Source organism: Rutidosis leptorrhynchoides, chromosome 3, assembly GCF_046630445.1.
Source record: "Rutidosis leptorrhynchoides isolate AG116_Rl617_1_P2 chromosome 3, CSIRO_AGI_Rlap_v1, whole genome shotgun sequence".
NCBI lineage: Eukaryota > Viridiplantae > Streptophyta > Magnoliopsida > Asterales > Asteraceae > Rutidosis > Rutidosis leptorrhynchoides.
The window spans coordinates 110570483-110592759 of NC_092335.1; the positions used below are offsets into that span (position 1 = coordinate 110570483).

General features: G+C 35.8%; 1 non-coding gene across 1 annotated transcript; it reads left to right on the forward strand.

Moving 5' to 3' along the window:
* The first annotated feature begins 8436 nt into the window (after window positions 1-8436).
* Window positions 8437-8543, forward strand: LOC139903523 (small nucleolar RNA R71). Its single transcript, XR_011778337.1, has one exon. It is a non-coding gene; the product is annotated as a small nucleolar RNA R71 (small nucleolar RNA).
* The last annotated feature ends 13734 nt before the right edge of the window (window positions 8544-22277 follow it).

The window sequence follows — 22277 nt, forward strand, 5'->3', positions numbered from 1 at the left end:
GATGACATATATATGGATATATATATAGTTAACATGATACTATGATAAGTAAACATATCATTAAGTATATTAACAATGAACTACATATGTAAAAATAAGACTACTATCTTAATGATTTTTAAACGAGACATATATGTAACGATTATCGTTGTAAAGACATTTAATGTATATATATCATATTAAGAGATATTCATACATGATAATATCGTGATAATATAATAATTTAAAATCTCATTTGATATTATAAACATTGGGTTAACAACATTTAACAAGATCGTTAACCTAAAGGTTTCAAAACAACACTTACATGTAACGACTAACGATGACTTAACGACTCAGTTAAAATGTATATACATGTAGTGTTTTAATATGTATTTATACACTTTTGAAAGACTTCAATACACTTATCAAAATACTTCTACTTAACAAAAATGCTTACAATTACATCCTCGTTCAGTCTCATCAACAATTCTACTCGTATGCACCTGTATTCGTACTCATACAATACACAGCTTTTAGATGTATGTACTATTGGTATATACACTCCAATGATTAGCTCTTAGCAGCCCATGTGAGTCACCTAACACATGTGGGAACCATCATTTGGCAACTAGCATGAAATATCTCATAAAATTACAAAAATATGAGTAATCATTCATGACTTATTTACATGAAAACAAAATTACATATCCTTTATATCTAATCCATACACCAGCGACCAAAAACACCTACAAACAATTTCATTCTTCAATTTTCTTCATCTAATTGATCTCTCTCAAGTTCTATCTTCAAGTTCTAAGTGTTCTTCATATATTCTACAAGTTCTAGTTACATAAAATCAAGAAGACTTTCAAGTTTGCTAGCTCACTTCCAATCTTGTAAGGTGATCATCCAACCTCAAGAAATCTTTGTTTCTTACAGTAGGTTATCATTCTAATACAAGGTAATAATCATATTCAAACTTTGGTTCAATTTCTATAACTATAACAATCTTATTTCAAGTGATGATCTTACTTGAACTTGTTTTCGTGTCATGATTCTGCTTCAAGAACTTCGAGCCATCCAAGGATCCATTGAAGCTAGATCCATTTTTCTATTTTCCAGTAGGTTTATCCAAGGAACTTAAGGTAGTAATGATGTTCATAACATCATTCGATTCATACATATAAAGCTATCTTATTCGAAGGTTTAAACTTGTAATCACTAGAACATAGTTTAGTTAATTCTAAACTTGTTCGCAAACAAAAGTTAATCCTTCTAACTTGACTTTTAAAATCAACTAAACACATGTTCTATATCTATATGATATGCTAACTTAATGATTTAAAACCTGGAAACACGAAAAACGCCATAAAACCGGATTTACGCCGTCGTAGTAACACCGCGGGCTGTTTTGGGATAGTTAATTAAAAACTATGATAAACTTTGATTTAAAAGTTGTTATTCTGAGAAAATGATTTTTATTATGAACATGAAACTATATCCAAAAATTATGGTTAAACTCAAAGTGGAAGTATGTTTTCTAAAATGGTCATCTAGACGTCGTTCTTTCGACTGAAATGACTACCTTTACAAAAATGACTTGTAACTTATTTTTCCGACTATAAACCTATACTTTTTCTGTTTATATTCATAAAATAGAGTTCAATATGAAGCCATAGCAATTTGATTCACTCAAAACGGATTTAAAATGAAGAAGTTATGGGTAAAACAAGATTGGATAATTTTTCTCATTTTAGCTACGTGAAAATTGGTAACAAATCTATTCCAACCATAACTTAATCAACTTGTATTGTATATTATGTAATCTTGAGATACCATAGACACGTATACAATGTTTCGACCTATCATGTCGACACATCTATATATATTTCGGAACAACCATAGACACTCTATATGTGAATGTTGGAGTTAGCTATACAGGGTTGAGGTTGATTCCAAAATATATATAGTTTGAGTTGTGATCAATACTGAGATATGTATACACTGGGTCGTGGATTGATTCAAGATAATATTTATCGATTTATTTCTGTACATCTAACTGTGGACAACTAGTTGTAGGTTACTAACGAGGACAGCTGACTTAATAAACTTAAAACATCAAAATATATTAAAAGTGTTGTAAATATATTTTGAACATACTTTGATATATATGTATATATTGTTATAGGTTCGTGAATCAACCAGTGGCCAAGTCTTACTTCCCGACGAAGTAAAAATCTGTGAAAGTGAGTTATAGTCCCACTTTTAAAATCTAATATTTTTGGGATGAGAATACATGCAGGTTTTATAAATGATTTACAAAATAGACACAAGTACGTGAAACTACATTCTATGGTTGAATTATCGAAATCGAATATGCCCCTTTTTATTAAGTCTGGTAATCTAAGAATTAGGAAACAGACACCCTAATTGACGCGAATCCTAAAGATAGATCTATTGGGCTTAACAAACCCCATCCAAAGTACCGGATGCTTTAGTACTTCGAAATTTATATCATATCCGAAGGGTGTCCCGGAATGATGGGGATATTCTTATATATGCATCTTGTTAATGTCGGTTACCAGGTGTTCACCATATGAATGATTTTTATCTCTATGTATGGGATGTGTATTGAAATATGAAATCTTGTGGTCTATTATTATGATTTGATATATATAGGTTAAACCTATAACTCACCAACATTTTTGTTGACGTTTTAAGCATGTTTATTCTCAGGTGATTATTAAGAGCTTCCGATGTCGCATACTTAAATAAGGACGAGATTTGGAGTCCATGCTTGTATGATATTGTGTAAAAACTGCATTCAAGAAACTTATTTTGTTGTAACATATTTGTATTGTAAACCATTATGTAATGGTTGTGTGTAAACAGGATATTTTAGATTATCATTATTTGATAATCTACGTAAAGCTTTTTAAACCTTTATTGATGAAATAAAGGTTATGGTTTGTTTTAAAATGAATGCAGTCTTTGAAAAACGTCTCATATAGAGGTCAAAACCTCGCAACGAAATCAATTAATATGGAACGTTTTTAATCAATAAGAACGGGACATTTCATTTGTCACCATCCCTAAGTGTCATTCTACCTTCTCTTACATCAAAGAACGCATCGGTGGTTGCTAAAAATGGGCGACCTAAAATTAGAGGAATATCAAGGTCTTCCTCCATATTAATAACTATGAAATTTGTAGCAAAGGTCAAACTTCCCACTTTAACAAGTAAATTGTTGGCTATTCTAACCGGGTGTTTAATGGTTTAATCAAATAATTGAACACCTACTCTGGTTGGTCTTAATTTACCCACACCTAATCTTTTGTATAAGAAAAGAGGCATAACATTCGTACTTGCCCCTAAATCTGCGAGTCCATTATACATAGCACCATCATTAAGTAAGCAAGAAATGATAAATTCACCTGGGTCTCCTACTTTAATAAGTAGAGTTAGTTTGTTAACCTTTTCCGGGTGATCTTTTCTTGGTTCTTTCACTTCTACTTGAATTTCTTGTTCACATTTTTCTTCGTTTCTTGGAATGGGAGGTTTATATAGAAATTCATCTTCATCACTCCAATTTGAAATCTCTCCATCTTCCACTTTTGGTTTTTCATATGTTGTTGACAACATATTTATGTTTTCATTCTGAGGGTTTTCTTGGGTGGTAAAATTATGATTAACTTCATTATCAACTTCCATCGGACCATGTATATAATGTTTAACTCTGTGACCATTAACTTTAAATTCAATCCCATTTGAATTTATTAACTCTATTGTTCCGTATGGGAAAACTTTTTTGACTATGAATGGTCCAGACCATCTTGATTTCAATTTTCCAGGAAATAGCTTGAATCGTGAATTGAAAAGAAGAACTCGATCTCCTTCCTTAAATTCTTTTGAACTTCTGATTCTTTTATCATGCCATTTCTTCGTTCTTTCCTTATAGATTAACGAATTTTCATATGCATCATATCTTAATTCTTCTAATTCGTTTAGTTGACTTAACCGTAGACGTCCAGCTTCATGCAAATCAAGATTGCATGTCTTCAAAGCCCAAAATGCTTTGTGCTCAATTTCTACTGGAAGGTGACATGCTTTTTCGTAAATGAGTTTAAAAGGTGTGGTGTCAATTGGAGTTTTGTAGGCTGTTCTAAAATCCCAGAGTGCATCCTCCAATTTCATGGACCATTCCTTTGAATTTGATCCTACGGTTTTCTCTAGAATACGTTTTAAAGCTCGGTTGGTATTTTCAACTTGTCCACTTGTTTGTGGATGATAAGCGGTTGAGATTTTATGAGTTACTCCATATCTTTTGAGAATTTTCTCAAGTTGATTATTACAAAAATGAGTACCCCGATCACTTATTAAAGCTTTCGGTGTTCCGAACCTTGTAAAAAGACGTTTTAAGAAGTTGACTACAACTCGTGCATCGTTAGTTGGGAGAGCTTGTGCTTCCGCCCATTTAGATACATAATCAATGGCAACGAGAATGTATAGATTATTATGAGATTTTGGAAATGGACCCATAAAGTCAATACCCCAAACGTCAAATAATTCACATACTTGAATGACATTTTGTGGCATTTCATCACGTTGACTTATTTTTCCGGCCCTTTAACATGCATCACAGGATTTACAAAGAAGGTGTGCGTCTTTGAAAATTGTAGGCCAATAGAATCCAGCGTCGTAAACTTTTCTTGCTGTGAGTTGAGGCCCATAATGCCCTCCTGTTGGTCCTGTGTGACAATGGTTTAAGATTTGACTAGCTTCATCTTCGAATACGCATCGGCGTATTATTCCATCGGGACAACTTTTAAACAAATGTGGATCTTTCCAAAAATAGTGTTTTATATCATTAAAGAATTTCTTTCGTTTTTGGTAAGACAAACCTTTTTCAAGGAATCCACATACAAAGTAGTTTGCATAGTCTGCAAACCATGGAATTTCATTATAATCAATTTTCAATAGATATTCATCAGAAAAGTTGTCTTGTAGGTTCGATTCATTTAGAACTTCTAATTCAGGATTTTCAAGGCGAGAAAGATGATCAGCGGCGAGATTTTCTGCTCCCTTTTTGTCTCAAATTTCAATATCGAACTCTTGTAAGAGTAAGATCCAATGGATTAATCGTGGTTTGACATCTTGTTTTAAAAATAGGTATCTAAGAGCAGAATGATCGGTATAGACCACCGTTTTTGCTAGAACGAGATATGAATGAAATTTGTCAAAAGCAAAGACAATAGCAAGGAGTTCTTTTTCAGTAGTTGGGTAATTCATTTATGCTCCTTGTAACGTCTTACTAGCGTAATAGATAGGTTGAAATTGTTTTTCAATCCTTTGTCCTAAAACGGCTCCCATTGCAAAATCACTTGCATCGCACATGAGTTCAAATGGTAGATTCCAATTTAGAGTTATCATGATTGGCGCATTAGTGAGTTTTTCTTTAAGAATATTAAAAGATTTGATGCATTCATCCGAAAAGATGAATGGAGCATCCTTTTCTAGGAGTTTATTCATAGGAGTGGCAATTTTAGAAAAGTCTTTTATGAAACGTCGGTAAAAATCGGCATGCCCTAGAAAACTCCTAACTCCTCTAACATTGGTGAGATGTGGAAGCTTAGCAATTACATCTACTTTAGCTCTATCCACTTCAATTCCTTCCTTTGAAAATTTTATGACCAAGAACGATGCCTTCTTTAACCATGAAATGGCATTTCTCCCAATTAAGAACTAGATTTGATTGCTCGCATCTAATAAGCATTCGTTCAAGATTAAATAGACATGTTTCAAAAGTATCACCGAAGACTGAAAAGTCATCCATGAAAACTTCCATGCATTCCTCTATCATGTCGTGAAAAATCGCCATCATGCATCTTTGAAAGGTTGCAGGGGCGTTGCAAAGTCCAAATGGCATGCGTTTGTAAGCAAAAGTACCATAAGGGCACGTGAAGGTGGTTTTCTCTTGGTCCTCGGGTGCGATTGGAATTTGAAAATATCCGGAGAAACCGTCAAGAAAACAATAGTAACTATTCCCAGCTAACCTTTCCAATATTTGATCAATGAAAGGTAAGGGAAAGTGATCTATTCTGGTGGCGTCATTTAATTTTCTATATTCAATACAAATATGCCATCCTGTTACAGTCCTAGTAGGAATAAGCTCATCTTTTTCATTTGTGATGACAGTCATGCCACCCTTCTTAGGTACACATTGAACTGGGCTTACCCATGGACTATCAGAGATTGGATAAATTAAACCTGCATCTAGCAGTTTAATAATTTCTTTCTTAACAACATCTTGCATATTAGGATTTAGTCTTCGTTGGCGTTGCACATAGGTTTTATGATTTTCTTCCATAAGGATTTTATGTGTGCAATACGAAAGACTTATGCCTTTAATGTCATGAATTTTCTATGCAATAGCTGGTTTATGAGCTTTTAGCACAGAAATGAGTTGAGATTTTTCATTTTCCGTAAGAGAAGATTAGATTATTACAGGTAATTCAGTTTCACCATGTAAATAAGCGTATTCCAAATGGTTTGGAAGTGGCTTTAACTCTAATATCGGTGGTTCTTCTATCGATGATTTGTATCGATATCTGTCTTCCTCTTTTAGCATTTGAAGTTCTTCTGTTGTTAGTTCGTAATCATAGCCATGAGTGTGGCTAACATCTCAGCTTCATCAATTGGTTCAGTTCCTTCTCCTAAAGAACATTCTCATGTTCCTTGTAATTCTGGAAATTCTTCTAACAATTCTGCATGTGAATCTATAGTTTGAATATAATAACATGTATCATCTGCAGATTGCGGTTGTTGCATGGCTCTATCCACAAAAAAGGTAACACTCTCGTCCTCTATACTTAGGGTCAGTTTCTTACTGAACACATCTGTTATTGCTTTAGCCGTGTTTAAGAATGGTCTTCCTAATATAAGAGGAACTCAAGAATCTTCTTCCATGTCCAGAATAACAAAGTCTACTGGAAATACTAAAGTACCAACTTTAACTAGCATGTTTTCCATTATCCCTCTAGGATATTTTACTGATCGATCGGCTAGTTGTATGCTTATTCGTGTTGGTTTCAATTCTCCAAGGTCTAGTTTAACGTATAGTGAATACGGCATTAAATTTATGCTATCAACTAAGTCTGCCAATGCTTCTATTGAATTAAGATTACCCAGAAAACATGGAATTGTGAAACTTCCTGGATCTGAGAGTTTTTCTGGTAGTTTATTCAATAGCACTGCAGAATAATTAGCATTCATTGTAACAGCCGAGAGTTCTTCCATTTTCTTTCTATTTGTGATTAGATCTTTCAAGAATTGAGCATATCTTGGCATTCCTGAAATCACATCAATGAAAGAAAGATTGACATTTATTTGTTTAAACATATCCAAAAATTTGGATTGCTCGGCTTCAAGTATTTCTTTTCACATTTTACTCGGGTAAGGAAGCGGTGGTTGGTATGGCTTAACATAAGGTTTAGCCTTAACTGTATTATCTTCATTAATCTTTTCAACTACCGGTTCTGTTTCCTTATCTTGCTCAGGCTGTGGTGCCTGTGTAGTAGGAATAGCGCCATCAGAAATTACAGGTATTTCAGGTGGTTTAAGTGTAATACCACTTCTTGTGGTAATGGTTTTAGCTGTTTCATTTCGGGGGGTTAGCATTTGTATTGCTAGGTAGACTCCCCGATTTTCTTTCACCTATTAACCTTGCTAGGTTGCTCACTTCTTGTTCCACATTTTGAATAGAAGCTTGTTGATTTCTAAATGCTTGAGCATTTTGTTCATTAGTTTGTTTCTGAAATGTGAAAAACTGAGTTTGAGATTCAACTAGCTTCGACATCATATCTTCAAAATTTGGCTTTTTATCATCGGTTTGTGGTGGTTTATTTGGAAGAATAGGTCTTTACTGGTTGTAAGTATTATTGGATACTTGTTGATTGCTAGGACCTTGTTGGTTGTTGTATGGAACATTTTGGTTATAATTCTGATTTTGATTGTAGTTTGGTCATGGCGGTTGATAATTATTTTGATAATTATTTCCAGGCATTTGGTTCATGTATGAAACATTCTCTCTTTGTTTCATTATTTGTTCAATACTGATACAATCTTTTGTCAAATGTGGTCCTCCACACTGCTCACAACTAATTCGTATTGCGTGAATATCTTTAGTCATCTTTTCCATTCGTCTCTCGAAAGCATCTAACTTCGCAGAAATGGAATCAAAGTCATGGCTAAAATCGGCTCTAGCCGCTTTAGATGATCTAACGATGTCTTTTTCTTGATGTCACTCATGTGAGTGGGAGGCTATGTTATCAATAATTTTGTAAGCTTCAGTTGCAGTTTTCTTCATAATGGAACCACCAGCTACTATGTCGATGTCTTTTCGTGTAGTAATGTCGCATCCTTGGTAGAATATTTGTACTATTTGATAAGTGTCTAAACCATGTTGAGGACATCCTCTCAACAACTTTCCAAATCTTGTCCACGCCTCATATAAAGTTTCATTTGGCTTTTGTGTGAACGTAACAATTTCTCCTTGAAGTCTCACGGCTTTAGATGCCGGAAAGAATCTTTTAAGAAATTTATCAACTAAGACATCCCATGTGTCAATCGCCCCTTCAGGTAACGATTCTAACCAATCTTTGGCTTCTCCATTTAAAGTTCAGGGAAATAACATGAGATAGATCTGTTCATCCTCAACTTCTCTGATTTTGAATAGAGTACAGATCCTATTAAAGGTACGAAGATGTTCGTTTGGATCTTCCTTCGGCGTACCACTAAATTGGCACTGATTAGTTACCATGTGTAGGATTTGTCCTTTGATTTCATAATCTGACGCATTAATGTCTGGTTGAGTAATGACATGACCTTGGCCAGTGCGTGTAGCTCTCATTCGATCTTCCATACTTAGAGGTTCCTGATTTTTCATGATTGAATTTGTTGAATCTGAATCACTAGAGGATTCTGATTTAATGGTTTCTTCCTCGACAATCTCTGGTTGTATGATTTGTGGTTCAGGAGGAATAATTAGTGGTTCAGGATCTCTGAATTGTCCTTGAATATCCTCCGGGTTCTCAATTGTGAGGTCGGGTTCAAAAAATGGATTATCGGAAATTTGAATTGGAGTACTTGGTCGACTAGATGACCCTTCTAAAGAAAAATCAACGGCGACAATATTGGCTAGATGTCTTGATCGAGTTACAGGTGGTGAACGTATAAAAGGTAGTGAACGTTTTGATCGGTGCATTCACTGAATATCTTATTAGTTATAAAGATAAAAATTATTAAAGTTATCAAATTAATAGACTTTTCTGATTTTGCCCACGTTTCGAATAGCCAATAGATGCAGCAGGTAGCCAGGACCCTTTAAATCGGAAGCCCACAACTCGCCACTAACAAATCCAACTATTACTACGAAACAGAAAATTTTGGATGTCTATCAATTTAACCGCTTAAAATAAAAAAAAATTTCGAAATTTTGAAGAAGATATAGAAAATTCTATGTCCTAAAAACTAGAGTGTAGAAATGAGAAAGAAAAAGAGTGCGTCGAAAAATAAGAGTCGAAAAACAAACGTCGAAAAACAAACAGTCAAAAAATAATAAACGTTGAAAGGAAAGCGTCGAAACTTAAAAGTCTAAAAACTAAATATTAAAAGTTGCGTCTAAAGGAATTAAAGCTTAAAAGGAATTCTATATCCAAAACGGCAATAACTTAATTAGGCACTAAAATCTATTTAAAACTAAAGCGATAAGTGACGTCGTAAAATTCTAAAGTGCCTAAATCTTAATCTAAAGAAAAAGCACTTAAGGGATTTTACAGCAAATCCTAAAGATCTAGAAATACTATGGCAAAATACTAAGCTTTAAATTAATTACGAACGATAAATTACAAATTACGAATAAACGATAAAAATACAAATTATAACTAAAATGATAAAAATACAAATTTTATAAAAATATTATTTTTTATATTATTTTATAAAAGTATTAATTTTATATATTTAATAATAATTAAGAAACTTAATATTACAAAATAAAACTAAAACTAAAACTAAATATTAATTAAATAAATCAAAACCAAATTAGGTTAATAATAATAATAATTAAATTATTAAAACCCTAATCAGCAATTAATGCGTACAAGGTTGCAGCTGTCAGACAGCTCCGCGAGTGCGGATGCTTGATGCCCAAAAGTCTCCGCGACTGCGGAGTTTGCAGATTCAGATTTCGTGCAGGCCAAATTCGTGCAGGTTCAGTTTTCCTTCTTTTTTATTTTTTTTATTTTCTGTTTTTAATTTATAGAAAATATAATTTAAATAAAACTTAAAAAAAAGAATACTTATTAGTTTTTGTAACTAAAAAAATAAAACTTTTTAATTTAAACACTTAAAAATATAGAAATATATACCTTCTTTTTTATATATTTTTGTTTTTAATAATTAAAACTTATGTAAATATATTTTTACAAAAATAGATTAAAACTAATTTTTTTTTATTATAGCGTTCTATTGCGTCCCCGGCAGCGGTGCCAAAAATACTTGATGTGTGCGAGGGGTAGTACATAATACCATTAATTTTACTACGAAATACTATTAAATACGATACAATTTACACAAGTTATTTATTTATTTATAGAATGGATATACTTAAACCTTGCTACAACACTTATAGGCAGTGTACCTAATCGTAGAGTAGTGTAGTTTTTAGTAAGTCCGGTTCGTTCCACAGGGAGCTAGCTGAGTTTAACGATATATATATTTTAAACTATATTTGTATATATATATATATATATATATATATATATATATATATATATATATATATATATATATATATATATATATAAGTAGTATTATTATTATTATAAAAAGGGGGTTTTGCCGTTTAATGACCGGTTTGTCGATTTTAAGTCCTAATGCAAAATATTAACTTAATTTAAAGCGTAAAGTAAATGACGATGAATAAAAATGCGAAAAAATATAAGTGCGATAATTAAAAGTGCAATAATTAAAAGTGCAATAATTTAAAGTACGATAAATAAAATGACGATAAATAAAGTGTGATGAGATATAAAATAAAGGAATTATGCTTATTTAAACTTCCGTAATCATAATGTTTGACGTGTTGATTTTAATTTATTACCATGGGTTAATTGTCCTTTGTCCTGGATTATTCGATATGTCCATCTGGTTTTGTCCATAATAGTCCATCGGTCATAATTATAAAGTGCGAGAGTCTTCGCCAAATTAACCTTATACCCGAAGTTAAATATTCCAACTAGTTGGGGACTTAAACTGTAACAAGGTCTTAATACTTTGTTTAATGAATACACCAGGTTATCGACTGCGTGTAATCCAAGGTTTTAATACTTTGTTAACAATTACACCAATTACCCTTGAATGTAATCCACCCCTGTTTTAATGAGTCCAGTGACTATTAATACATCCCCGTGTCCGGTCAAATGAATAATTATTAGTATTTATAGATATCCCACCCACCGTACCCAGTCAAACGTATGTGGTTATATATAAACATGTCAAATTATAAATCTCTATATTAAATCAACGAGATATCATTTAATTAATATAAATGTAACATCCCGTTTTTCCCGTACGTATTGAAAGGTACATACTTAATCATTTGTACGTTTATAACTCGTTAGCTTATGTGTAAATGTATGAATATACGTATAGATATATATAAATGTATACTTGATAATGTGTGCATATGCAAGTCTATATGCGGGTTTAGTTAGCGTTAAGTCTTGTGAGACTATTGTTGAAGGCTAGGTGAAAATAGGAAACGGGTTTGGAATGTACAAATTAAATTAAGTCGAAACTTGTTTATGATGGTCGAACTGTTCAGATGCAGTCTTATGCCGCGCCGCGACAAATGGGTCCGCGCCGCGGCATTGCAAGCAAACCAGGATCAGAAAGTGAGTTAAGGAGGGTTGATTTTCCCGTTGTATGTCGCGCCGCGACGAATTATGTCGCGCCGCGGCAGTCCTGCGGGACAGAATCCGGTTTTAGCTCAAATTAAATGACTTTAAGGGGTAAATTGGTAATTTAGTGTTTAAATCTGATGGGAGCATTAAATCCCAGCCACTTATCCATTTCATTTAATTTCTTTTCTCTTTTCTTTCCAATTTCTCTCCCAAAACTTAAAACCCATTTGGATTAAAAGTGAGATTTGAGAGTGAAGGATTAAGGGTTGATCTTTGGAGCAAGAATTAAAGTTGTTCCTCTTGTCTCTAGCTACGCGTTGAAAGTCTTGGTAAGTTCTAACTCTAAGTTTTGAGTTTTAATTGGTTAATGGCTAGGGTTTTGGTTACTAGAGACTTGTTTGACCCATTTGAGGGTAAAATGGGCGAATTTGGGTTATGTGGTTGTAATGAAACCCTAATAGCCACAAGCTAGGGTTTGGTCTAATGAAAATAGGATTTGTAAGTGTTGATGGTGTTGTTAAGCACTAAACACTTGTTAAAATGTTGTTGAAATGGTAAATAGGTCATGTTTAACGAGTTTGGTAGTGTAAGAGTTAAAATGGGTCAAAAGACTAATGTTGACCTAGTTTGGGTGAATTGGGTATGGATTACCCTAAGTTGGTGCTAGTTGAAGTTACTAGACTTTAATTCACTAGCTTTAGTGATTAAAGTCGAGTCTTGGCCATTAAAGGGGCGGTTGTGGTGTGTTTGAGTCATTTAATGCGAGTTGGGTCATTAAATGCTCAAGTAGGTGTAATGTGGTTAATTCCACTAGTTGTGTATTGAAATTGTACTTAATGTATTAGGTACTTTGCTTTGAAGCTCGGAAGTGCATAATCATCACCGAAGTGTTAAGGTGAGTGGAATAATTATATGCGTGCATATATGATGTATTTATTTGTGTAGTTGAGTTGTGAAGTGTCGTTGTGTTAAGACACCACTTCTCACGTGGCGAGTGAAGTGTCGAAGTGTTAAGACACCACTCGGGAGTGAAGAATCGATGTGTTAAGATTCCACTTCGAGAGATGTAACGAGTGAAGTGTCGATGTGCTAAGACACCACTCGGGGTGAAGTATCGAAGTGTTAAGGCACCACCCGGGGTGAAGTATCGAGGTGTTAAGATGCCACCTGTGGGGTTAGTGTACGAAGTGTTAAGTGCACTAATGGTTGTTATGAACTCTGACGGTCTTTAAACACCGTTCCCTCGTTCGTTTGGTTAACCATGGTTGTGTGTGTGGATTGTAGCATATTATATTGTTTAAACTATATGCTATTGTTATGCTAGCTCGTATGGTGGAAGGTTTAGTGTTATACTTGTGATGGTATGATTACTTATAATGCTAGCATGTATGCGGTAAATGCGTAAGTGATTGCAAGTAAGTAGGTTGTATATGTAAACGTATAATTGTTGCACTCACTAAGGATTAGCTTACCCCTCTCGTTGTTTATATTTTTAGATGCAGGCGTGGACAAGGTCAAGGGGGTTGTTGGGCACTAGGTGTCCCCTGATGATGTTATGTTGGAGCTTTTGAAAGTTGGCCTAGCGTTTTGGGTAGTTTAGTCCCAAACCATGCTCGATGTGTTGTTTGGTTTAAAACTATCATTTTTGTATTGGTCAAACTTGTATCACATTCGTTAATGGCCTTTGTGCCTTTTGTAAACACTAAACTTGTTGTATGTTTTAACGAAACGTGTGGAATGGTTTACATATTTAATTGGCGCGTAAATGTGTATTATTTTTAAAAAAAAAATTATCGTATGGAATACGGGTTGGGTTGTTTCAAGTGGTATCAGAGCGTGGTCTAAGGGATTTAGGTGACTTGAGATAGGTGCCTAGACTTAGACTTTATTGTGCATGCGCTTATAAGCGAGACTTGTAGGACTTTGGGTCTAATCTGGAATTGTTAGTGCTTTGGTTATGTGAACTAACATCGTGCTAATTGATTTGTGTTGTGTTTAGCAAGCATCAAGCGAGATGGACGTTGTACTAGCAAGTTAATGTGACGTGCTCGCGTAACAATGATTAGCTACCATTGTTACGGGTGCAAATCGTGTCAAACAAGTAATGTACGACGATTGTTGAGTAAGATGGAGTAGTGTGGGGTATACGTATATGCATATGTGTTATGTCCTTTTGTTTCGTTTCGTTGTTTAAATCTTTTCCGTTTTATAGAATGAAGATGAGAAACGGACACGACACCGAAAATGGGGGCACTAGTGAGGACCCTGAATTCACGGCTAAAGTCGAGGCCAATTTGAAAAGTCATCATGCGTCTTTCCTTGAAGATGTTAAGAAAATGTTTCTAGATACGATTGACGAGCAATTAGTCAACGTAGTAAAGGAGCAAATTAAAGTTGTCCTTCAATGGGACAATGTCGGGAGACGAGACTTTTTCTATAAGAATTTTAAAGATGCTCAACCTCCTACTTTTGAGGGTGAAAGAGACCCGTTAAAGAGTGCCCGGTGGATCTCCGATATGGAGGGGGCCTTTCGAACTTGTGAATGCCCGATTGATAAAAATACAAGGTATGGTTGTAGCATGCTAAGAGGTGATGCGAAGCTATGGTGGGATGCAAAAATCCAAGTTTATGGTGAAGAACAATGCATGGATTTTACTTGGGATGAGTTCAAAACGGAGTTCTTCCAAGAGTACCGAACTTCGCCGATCTTACTAGGCTTAAGGACGAGTTGCGTTCCTTGAGGCAAGGGTCGATGGATTTGAATACTCTTAAATCCGTTTACTTGTCAAAAACTCAATTTTGCCCGGAGTATGTCGGGAATGATAAAATGTTGAAGGAAGACTTTTACCGAATCTTGAATGATAATTATCAAGAAAATATTAGTGTGAACGTGGTGAAGAGTTTCGATGAGTTGTTTGATATGGCCAAAGGGTTTGAGTCGCTCATCTTGAGAAAGAGTGGCTTTACCTTCGGCAAAAAGAAGTTTGAAGCTATTAGTCATTCGAACTTTTCTAACAAAAAGCACAAGAAGGGCTCCGAGAGTGTTGGTAGTGTTAAGAAGGGTGCTTCCGGTGATTTTACTTATGCATGCTTCAATTGTGGGCAAAGGGGGCACATGGCTCGTGAGTGCCCGAAACAATCAACCACAACCAAGCTCACTTGTTTTAATTGCGGTAAAGAACGGCATAAGAGGACGGAGTGTCCCGACTTGCGGGGTGATCATGTTAAGAGGTTAGAAAAGGCGACGGGCACGGCTAAGGGGCGGAATTATTTGATGACCAATGATGAGGCCAGGCATTCCAATGAAGTTGTCTCAGGTACTTTCATGATTAATTCTAATCCAGCAAAGATATTATTTGATAGCGGTGCTAATTTGTCTTTTGTATCGCCTCGATTTGTGTCTAAGCTTAACAAACCGCTAGCTAAGCTAAGTCATCCGGTAGAAGTTGAAATAGTATCATAACCGCTAGCCATTCTCGGTAGTTTTGTGAAAAAATCCATCGTTATTCTCTCCCACTTTCGTTGTGGGATTTTGGGTTGGCTTTGACTTTGGAGCAAGTTAGGCACTTTCCAACATAATTAGCAACGTCCCTTTTAATGTTCGGCCACCAATATTGTTCCTTGAGGTCATGGTACATCTTATTGGCACCGGGGTGAATCAAATACCTTAACTTATGGGCTTCGTCTAGAATAAGGCTTCGCAAGTCCCCATAACTAGGCACCCAAATTCTCCCGGCGAAATATCGGAGTCCGGTTTCCTTAACTTCGAATCGTGAGGCGAGGACGTTTAAGCATTCGAGAGATATGTTTTCATCCTTAAGAGCTTCATCTTGGGCTACCCGAATTTGGTTATTGAGATTGGTGTGGATGGTGATGTTTAAAGCTCGGACACGAAGAGGCACCGCTCTTTCTTTTCGACTTAAGGCATCGGCTACTACATTTGCCTTTCCCGGATGGTGATGAAGCTCACAATCGTAATCGTTCAAAGTTTCAATCCACCGTCGTTGTCTCATGTTTAGTTGCTTTTGATCGAAGATGTGTTGGAGGCTTTTGTGATCGGTGAAAATAGTACTTTTGGTCCCATAAAGATAGTGTCTCCACATTTTGAGTGTAAAGACAACGGTTTCGAGTTCGAGATCATGCGTCGTGAAGTTCCGTTCGTGGATTTTCAATTGTCGGGAGGCATAAGCAATAACCTTCTTTCGTTGCATCAATACGCACCCAAAACCATGTTTCGAGGCATCGCAATATACAACAAAATCATCATTGCCTTCGGGAAGCGACAAGATAGGGGCGGTGGTTAACTTTTTTCTTCAAGATTTGAATCGCGGATTCTTGCTCGGTTGACCAAATGAATTTCCTTCCCTTATGAGTTAACGCGGTTAGAGGACGTGCAACCAAAGAGAAATTTTCGATGAACCTACGATAATACCCGGCGAGGCCTAAGAATTGTCGAATGTGAGTAGGAGTAGTAGGGGTTTCCCATTTGCTAATGGCTTCGATTTTTGCGGGATCGACCTTAATGCCTTGGTCGCTTACGACATGACCGAGAAATTAAAATTCCTTCAACCAAAATTCACACTTGGAGAATCTGGCATAGAGTCGTTCTTGTCTCAAGAGTTCGAGAACAAGTCGAAGGTGTTGTTCGTGCTCTTCTTCGCTCTTAGAATAGACCAAGATATCATCGATGAATACAATAACGAACTTGTCGAGATACGGCTTGCACACGCGGTTCATAAGATCCATGAACACCACTGGTGCGTTAGTTAGACCAAATGGCATTACAAGAAATTCGTAACTACCATAGCGAGTTCGGAAAGTGGTTTTGGAGACATATTCCCCCTTAACCCTTAGTTGATGATAACACTAGCGGAGATCGATTTTTGAATATACACAAGACCCTTGTAGTTGATCAAATAGGTCGTCGATGCGCGAAAGAGGATATCGGTTCTTAACCGTCAATTTGTTTAGTTCACTATAATCGATGCACATTCGTAGGGATCCATCTTTCTTCTTAACGAATAAAATTGGAGCACCCCATGGTGAATGGCTAGGTTGATAAAACCACGATCAAGTAGTTCTTGGATTTGACTTTGCAATTCTTACATTTCGAATGGAGCAAGTCTATACGGTGCACGTGCTACGGGTGCGGCTCCCGGAATAAGATCGATTTGGAATTCTACCGGTCGATGAGGTGGAAGACCCGGCAATTCGTCAGGAAAAACATCGAAAAAGTCACTAACAATTGGCACATCATCGATATGCTTCTCGTCGGTCTCGACTTTCTTAGCATGGACTATAATCGCGAAACAACCTTTACGAAGGTATTTTTCAACTTTAAGGCACGAGACGAGGTTGAGTCCGGTGCAACTCTTATCGCCATAGACAATCAAGGGTTCACCATTCTCGATAGGAATTTGAATTGCTTTGAGATCACAAAGGATGTGAGATTTCGTTTTGGCTAACCAATCCATACCAATGATTACATCGAAGCTCCCTAGTTTTATAGGTATCAAGTCAATTTCAAACTCTTTACCCATTAAGTTTAACATACACCCCCGATAAAATTTGTCTGCACTCAATAGTTATCCGTTGGCCACTTCAATGGTACAAGTAATATCTAGTGGAAGTGGTGGAGTGCAAAAAGAATGAGTCAAGGTCTTGGATACAAAACTCTTATCGGCACCTGAATCCAATAAGCAAGAGACATAAGAATTGTTGAGAAGAAACGTACCCGTGACTAGTTCATTGTCATCTCGGGCTTCCTCGGTGTTAATGTTGAAAGCTCGGCCGCGTGCATTGGGGTTAGCTTTCTTCTTTGGGCATGCATTTCTAAAATGACCCGATTGGCCACATTCGAAACAAACACCCATTTTTGGTGCATTGGGCCCCTTTTGAGCAACGGGGACGGCACTTCTACAATCGTTGGCCACAGGGCCACTTTTTCGACATTTGTTTCAAAATGGCTTGCCACATTCACCCAAATGATGTTTGTAGCACTTGTTACAATAAGGTAGATATCTGGCATAACCCTTCTTGCCATCGGAGGTGAAAGGTTTTTTGGTGAAGTTGTTGTTGTTGTTGTAGTTGCTTAATTGAGTGGCTTCCCATTTTCTTTTGTTGCTACCCGATTTATCCTTAGCCGTAGGTGTCGGTACTACGATTTCATCCACCGTTTCAATCAATTGGCGGGCCATCTTTAAAGCGTCTTATAGGTTAGCCGGTTTGGATGACATTACCCCGTGTTTGATGCTCTTAGGAAGGCCATCCATGTAAAGTTCAACTCGTAGAGGCTCAGGATTTACAAGGTTTGGACACATTAGAGCTAGCTCGGTAAACCATTGATTATAAGCGTTGAGGTCGTTTTAGACCGCTTTCAAACCTCTTAGCTCACTTTCGAGCCTTCGAGTCTCTTCGCGGGGGAAAGTATTCGGTGATCATCTTTTCCTTTAAATCGGTCCAAGAGAGAGCGTGGGCTTCATCGGTACCCACCGATTGTATATATGTATTCCACCATGTGAGAGTGATGTCGGCAAAAGTGTGGGTGGAATATTTGACCTTGTCTTGATTCCGGCAACCGCTTATGCTAAAAACAGCTTTCGTTTGCTCAAACCATCGAGTGAGAGCAACGGGTCCTCCGGTCCCATCGAAAGAGTGAGGTTTGCACCCCATGAAAGCTTTGTAGGAGCATCCCTCATTTGAGTTACCAGCTCCATTGTTGTTGTTGTTGTGGTTGTTGTTATTGTTGTTGTTGTTGGATGAGTGACCAGCCATGGCCGCATCTACGGCAGTGGTTATCATTCGTTGAAGAGCTTGTTAGGGAGTTTCATTGCGTGGGACTCGGCGAGGAGGCATTGTTCCTTCAAGACACCAGAATATCGTTGATTAGTATTCTCAATAATACTAATCGTGATATGAAATAAAGATAGAAAATTTTCCATGACTCGCCCTAAATTCTTTATGTTATAATGTCGGAACGTCCATATGAGTCACCGTAATATAATCCCAGAAATTATATTACCCTAATTCATATGTGCATTCGACATTACCTCATAAAGTCAAGGTGGTGTGTCAATCAAATTAAACAACGTGAGATTAAGATGGAATAAGAGTTAGATATGAATAGAAGGGTTCGAGTATATATGCACAAGTAGTTAAGTAATTCCTACTTCAATTCTATATGCCGGTTGTAGTCTAGAGTCACTAGTGTACCCTATGACTCGGGGTTGACACCAATGAACTCTAAATCCCTACAACCAAAGCTCTGATACCATCTGTAGCGACCCAACAAAATCTTCATTGACGGCGCCGTCTACTTAGGTCCCGTCACGTGGTCATAAGTCTTTAAAACAACGTTTGACCAAAATATGTCGCATTCATTTCAAATGTATGGATGTTTCAAGTTTACAAAAGTAGTTCAACGACTAGTTATATTACAATGTTTAAAGTACAAATGAAACCTATGCGACACAATTTAAAGTAAGTCAAAAGACGCTCCATGTATGCATGTATACTCGACATCCAATCAAGTATCAAAAAGTATAGTGCGGAAGCATGTATCACTTAGCATTCAAGGACCTGAGAAAAACATATAGAAAACTGTCAACGAAAAACGTTGGTGAAATCATAGGTGTATTAGTAAACGTATGTATTTGAACCATAAGATTTAGTATAAGTTGATTATCCAAATCGTTTGCATTCCAAAGATGTTTTTTGTATCACGAGCACCCAATTATCAAGGCTTAACTGAATGTTACCTCTGAATCCATAGTGTTAGAACATACACTATATCGATAAAATTATATTTCATTCGCTAACGGTAGCGAACCGTCCGAATGAGGGTTCGTCAAACTCTTATGGCCACACAACATAATTACTCGCTTACACCCTACAAGTGTAACTAATGATAATCGAATTGAGGATTTTTGTTTTAACTCGTACGTGGAATGTTTGTTTTCGTACTTGTGTTCAATGTATAAAAGTATAAATCATTTATGTTTTCTCATCTCAAGTATAAGTATAAAAGAGTAAAAGTGGGACTATGATCTCACCTTGAGTGCAAGAGTATAAAAGTACTTCACAAGTAAACGTGTGCACGAACGAATGCTAGTCTTGACCTAAACAAATAAGTTGTATCAATAACGGTTACCACGGTCGGTCAAAGTTGTTCAATTAGTCCTATGGCTCATTACAACTCGATTATATAGCATGTGAATCAAGTTGTCAAGTTTCATGCAAGAATCAAGTATAAAATAAGATTAGAACGGTTACATAAGTATTTGGTTAAGTTTGACTAAAAGTCAAACTTGGTCAAAGTCAAAGTCAACGTCAACAGGGTCAGGTCGGGTATCTGACAATTTTTATTCAATTAGTAATCATATATAAACATGTTGGCCAAGTTTCATGTTAATCGGAGTTGCGAGTAAGCGGGGATGAATTTGTGAAAACACAAAATAAGTTGGTCTACTTTTTCTGCACAGGAGCGGCGCACCTAAGCCAGGAGTGGCACTCTTGAGGACCCAGAAGCGACGCTCTTGCTTCCAGGAGTGGCGCTCCTGACGTATGATGAAAAACTCCACAAAAGGCTGACCAGAAGCGGCGCTCCTGTACCTGAGAAAATGCTGTTTCTGAATTTTAACAAGTGCACGAACCAAACTTCAAATAAACACAACTAATGAATCGTAAACATTCAAAACACGTATCTTATATCGTTGGAAAGGTAATTTAACGAGGAATACAACTAAACACCTTTCATAATTCAAAAACATCATTTACAATAATCAAATCCAAGTTGAAAGTTCATTTTACTTCTATCAAACCCTAACTCAAGATCACAAATTTAGCAATTAAGTTTATGGAGTCTTTCTAAGTCAACCTACACATCAAATTGAAGATAGTGATGCTAGTAACACGTTTAATACATGCACTTTTAACATCTAACAACATTTAAGCAACCAAATCTCAAGATCAAACACACTCATTTGTCAAGTTCATGCTAGTTAATCAAAACAACAAAATCGAGCATATAAATCACATATTCATGTTAGACTTGAGCCATAGACACTAATTAACACACTTTTAAGTTTTAAAGATCAAGAACAAGAAATTTAGTGTTTTTAGAAAGTTACCCAAACGAGATGAAGTTGGTACGGATTCGAAGAGGAAGATTCAAGGATTCCAAATATGTAATTTGTTTGAGTTGATGCTTGCTAGATCTTGAATAGATGATGAATCTTTGTTTGAGAGTTGAGAGGATTTGGAAGTATCAAAAGAAGAAAGAGTAGGTAAATGAGTGAGTGAAGGAGAAAGGGTTTGACTAGTTGACCTAGTCACTAGTTTGACCCTTTGGCGACTTTAGTCCCTCGAGTTTAAAAGCGGGTGCGTGAATTACCTAAACGAAATATTTTAAAAACGCGTATTAACGGAATATGTTATAATTATTTAACGGACTTTAAAATAATTAAACGAAAAGTAAACGGAAAAAGACGGGATGTTACAGATTACATATGTGTGTAGTTTAGAAATATGAAGTCGTGATGATTATTTAGAGTAGATTCTAAAATAAACTAGAAGCTTATAAAAGATGAAATTGCATTAATACTCTTTATATCATTATACATTATTACGTCAGTGTTTCAAAATAAGTATCTCGTTTGACTCTTACAAGTTTTTACTTTGCAACTTTCATTCTAAATTTTTCTGTTTGTTATACATAATATTTGATGAAATTTATATAAATGTACTAAGTTTTAATTGTATTTTCATTAGCTAACATTTCATTAAATATTATAAATATAAAGAACAAAAATATTCAAAATTAAAATTAAAAAAATAAACTTTAAAATCAAACTGAAAAAGTTATTTTAAACAGAAAAATACTTAATATGTCAATTTAAATTCATATATATAAGATTTAGTTAGTTAAATAAACTGTGGTGATTTTAATTTCATCTAACAATCATTTTAGGTAATTGGATTTACTTAAAAAATAAAAGTTACTTAGTTACACTTAACAACGGGTTTGGACTTTGAAGGGTGTGGAGTATACGCCTGTAAGAGTTGATTAGATACTACCACTGTTGCAAAAAACCCCGTCTCAAGCCGTTGCGACGCCCGTTGTGACAGTTTCGTGACTACCCCGTCCCGTCTCGAAAAAACCTGTCTAGTATGACAGTCAACGGTCAAAATTCCGGTCAAAGGTGTGACTTTTCGTCAACCGATTTTTTCGCCAAAATGAAGGGTTGTAATTTTTCGTTTTCAACTAAATTGTATTGTTTCTTTCCAGAAAAATATGTTGCTTTTCATACTAACACATACAGAAACATTATGACATT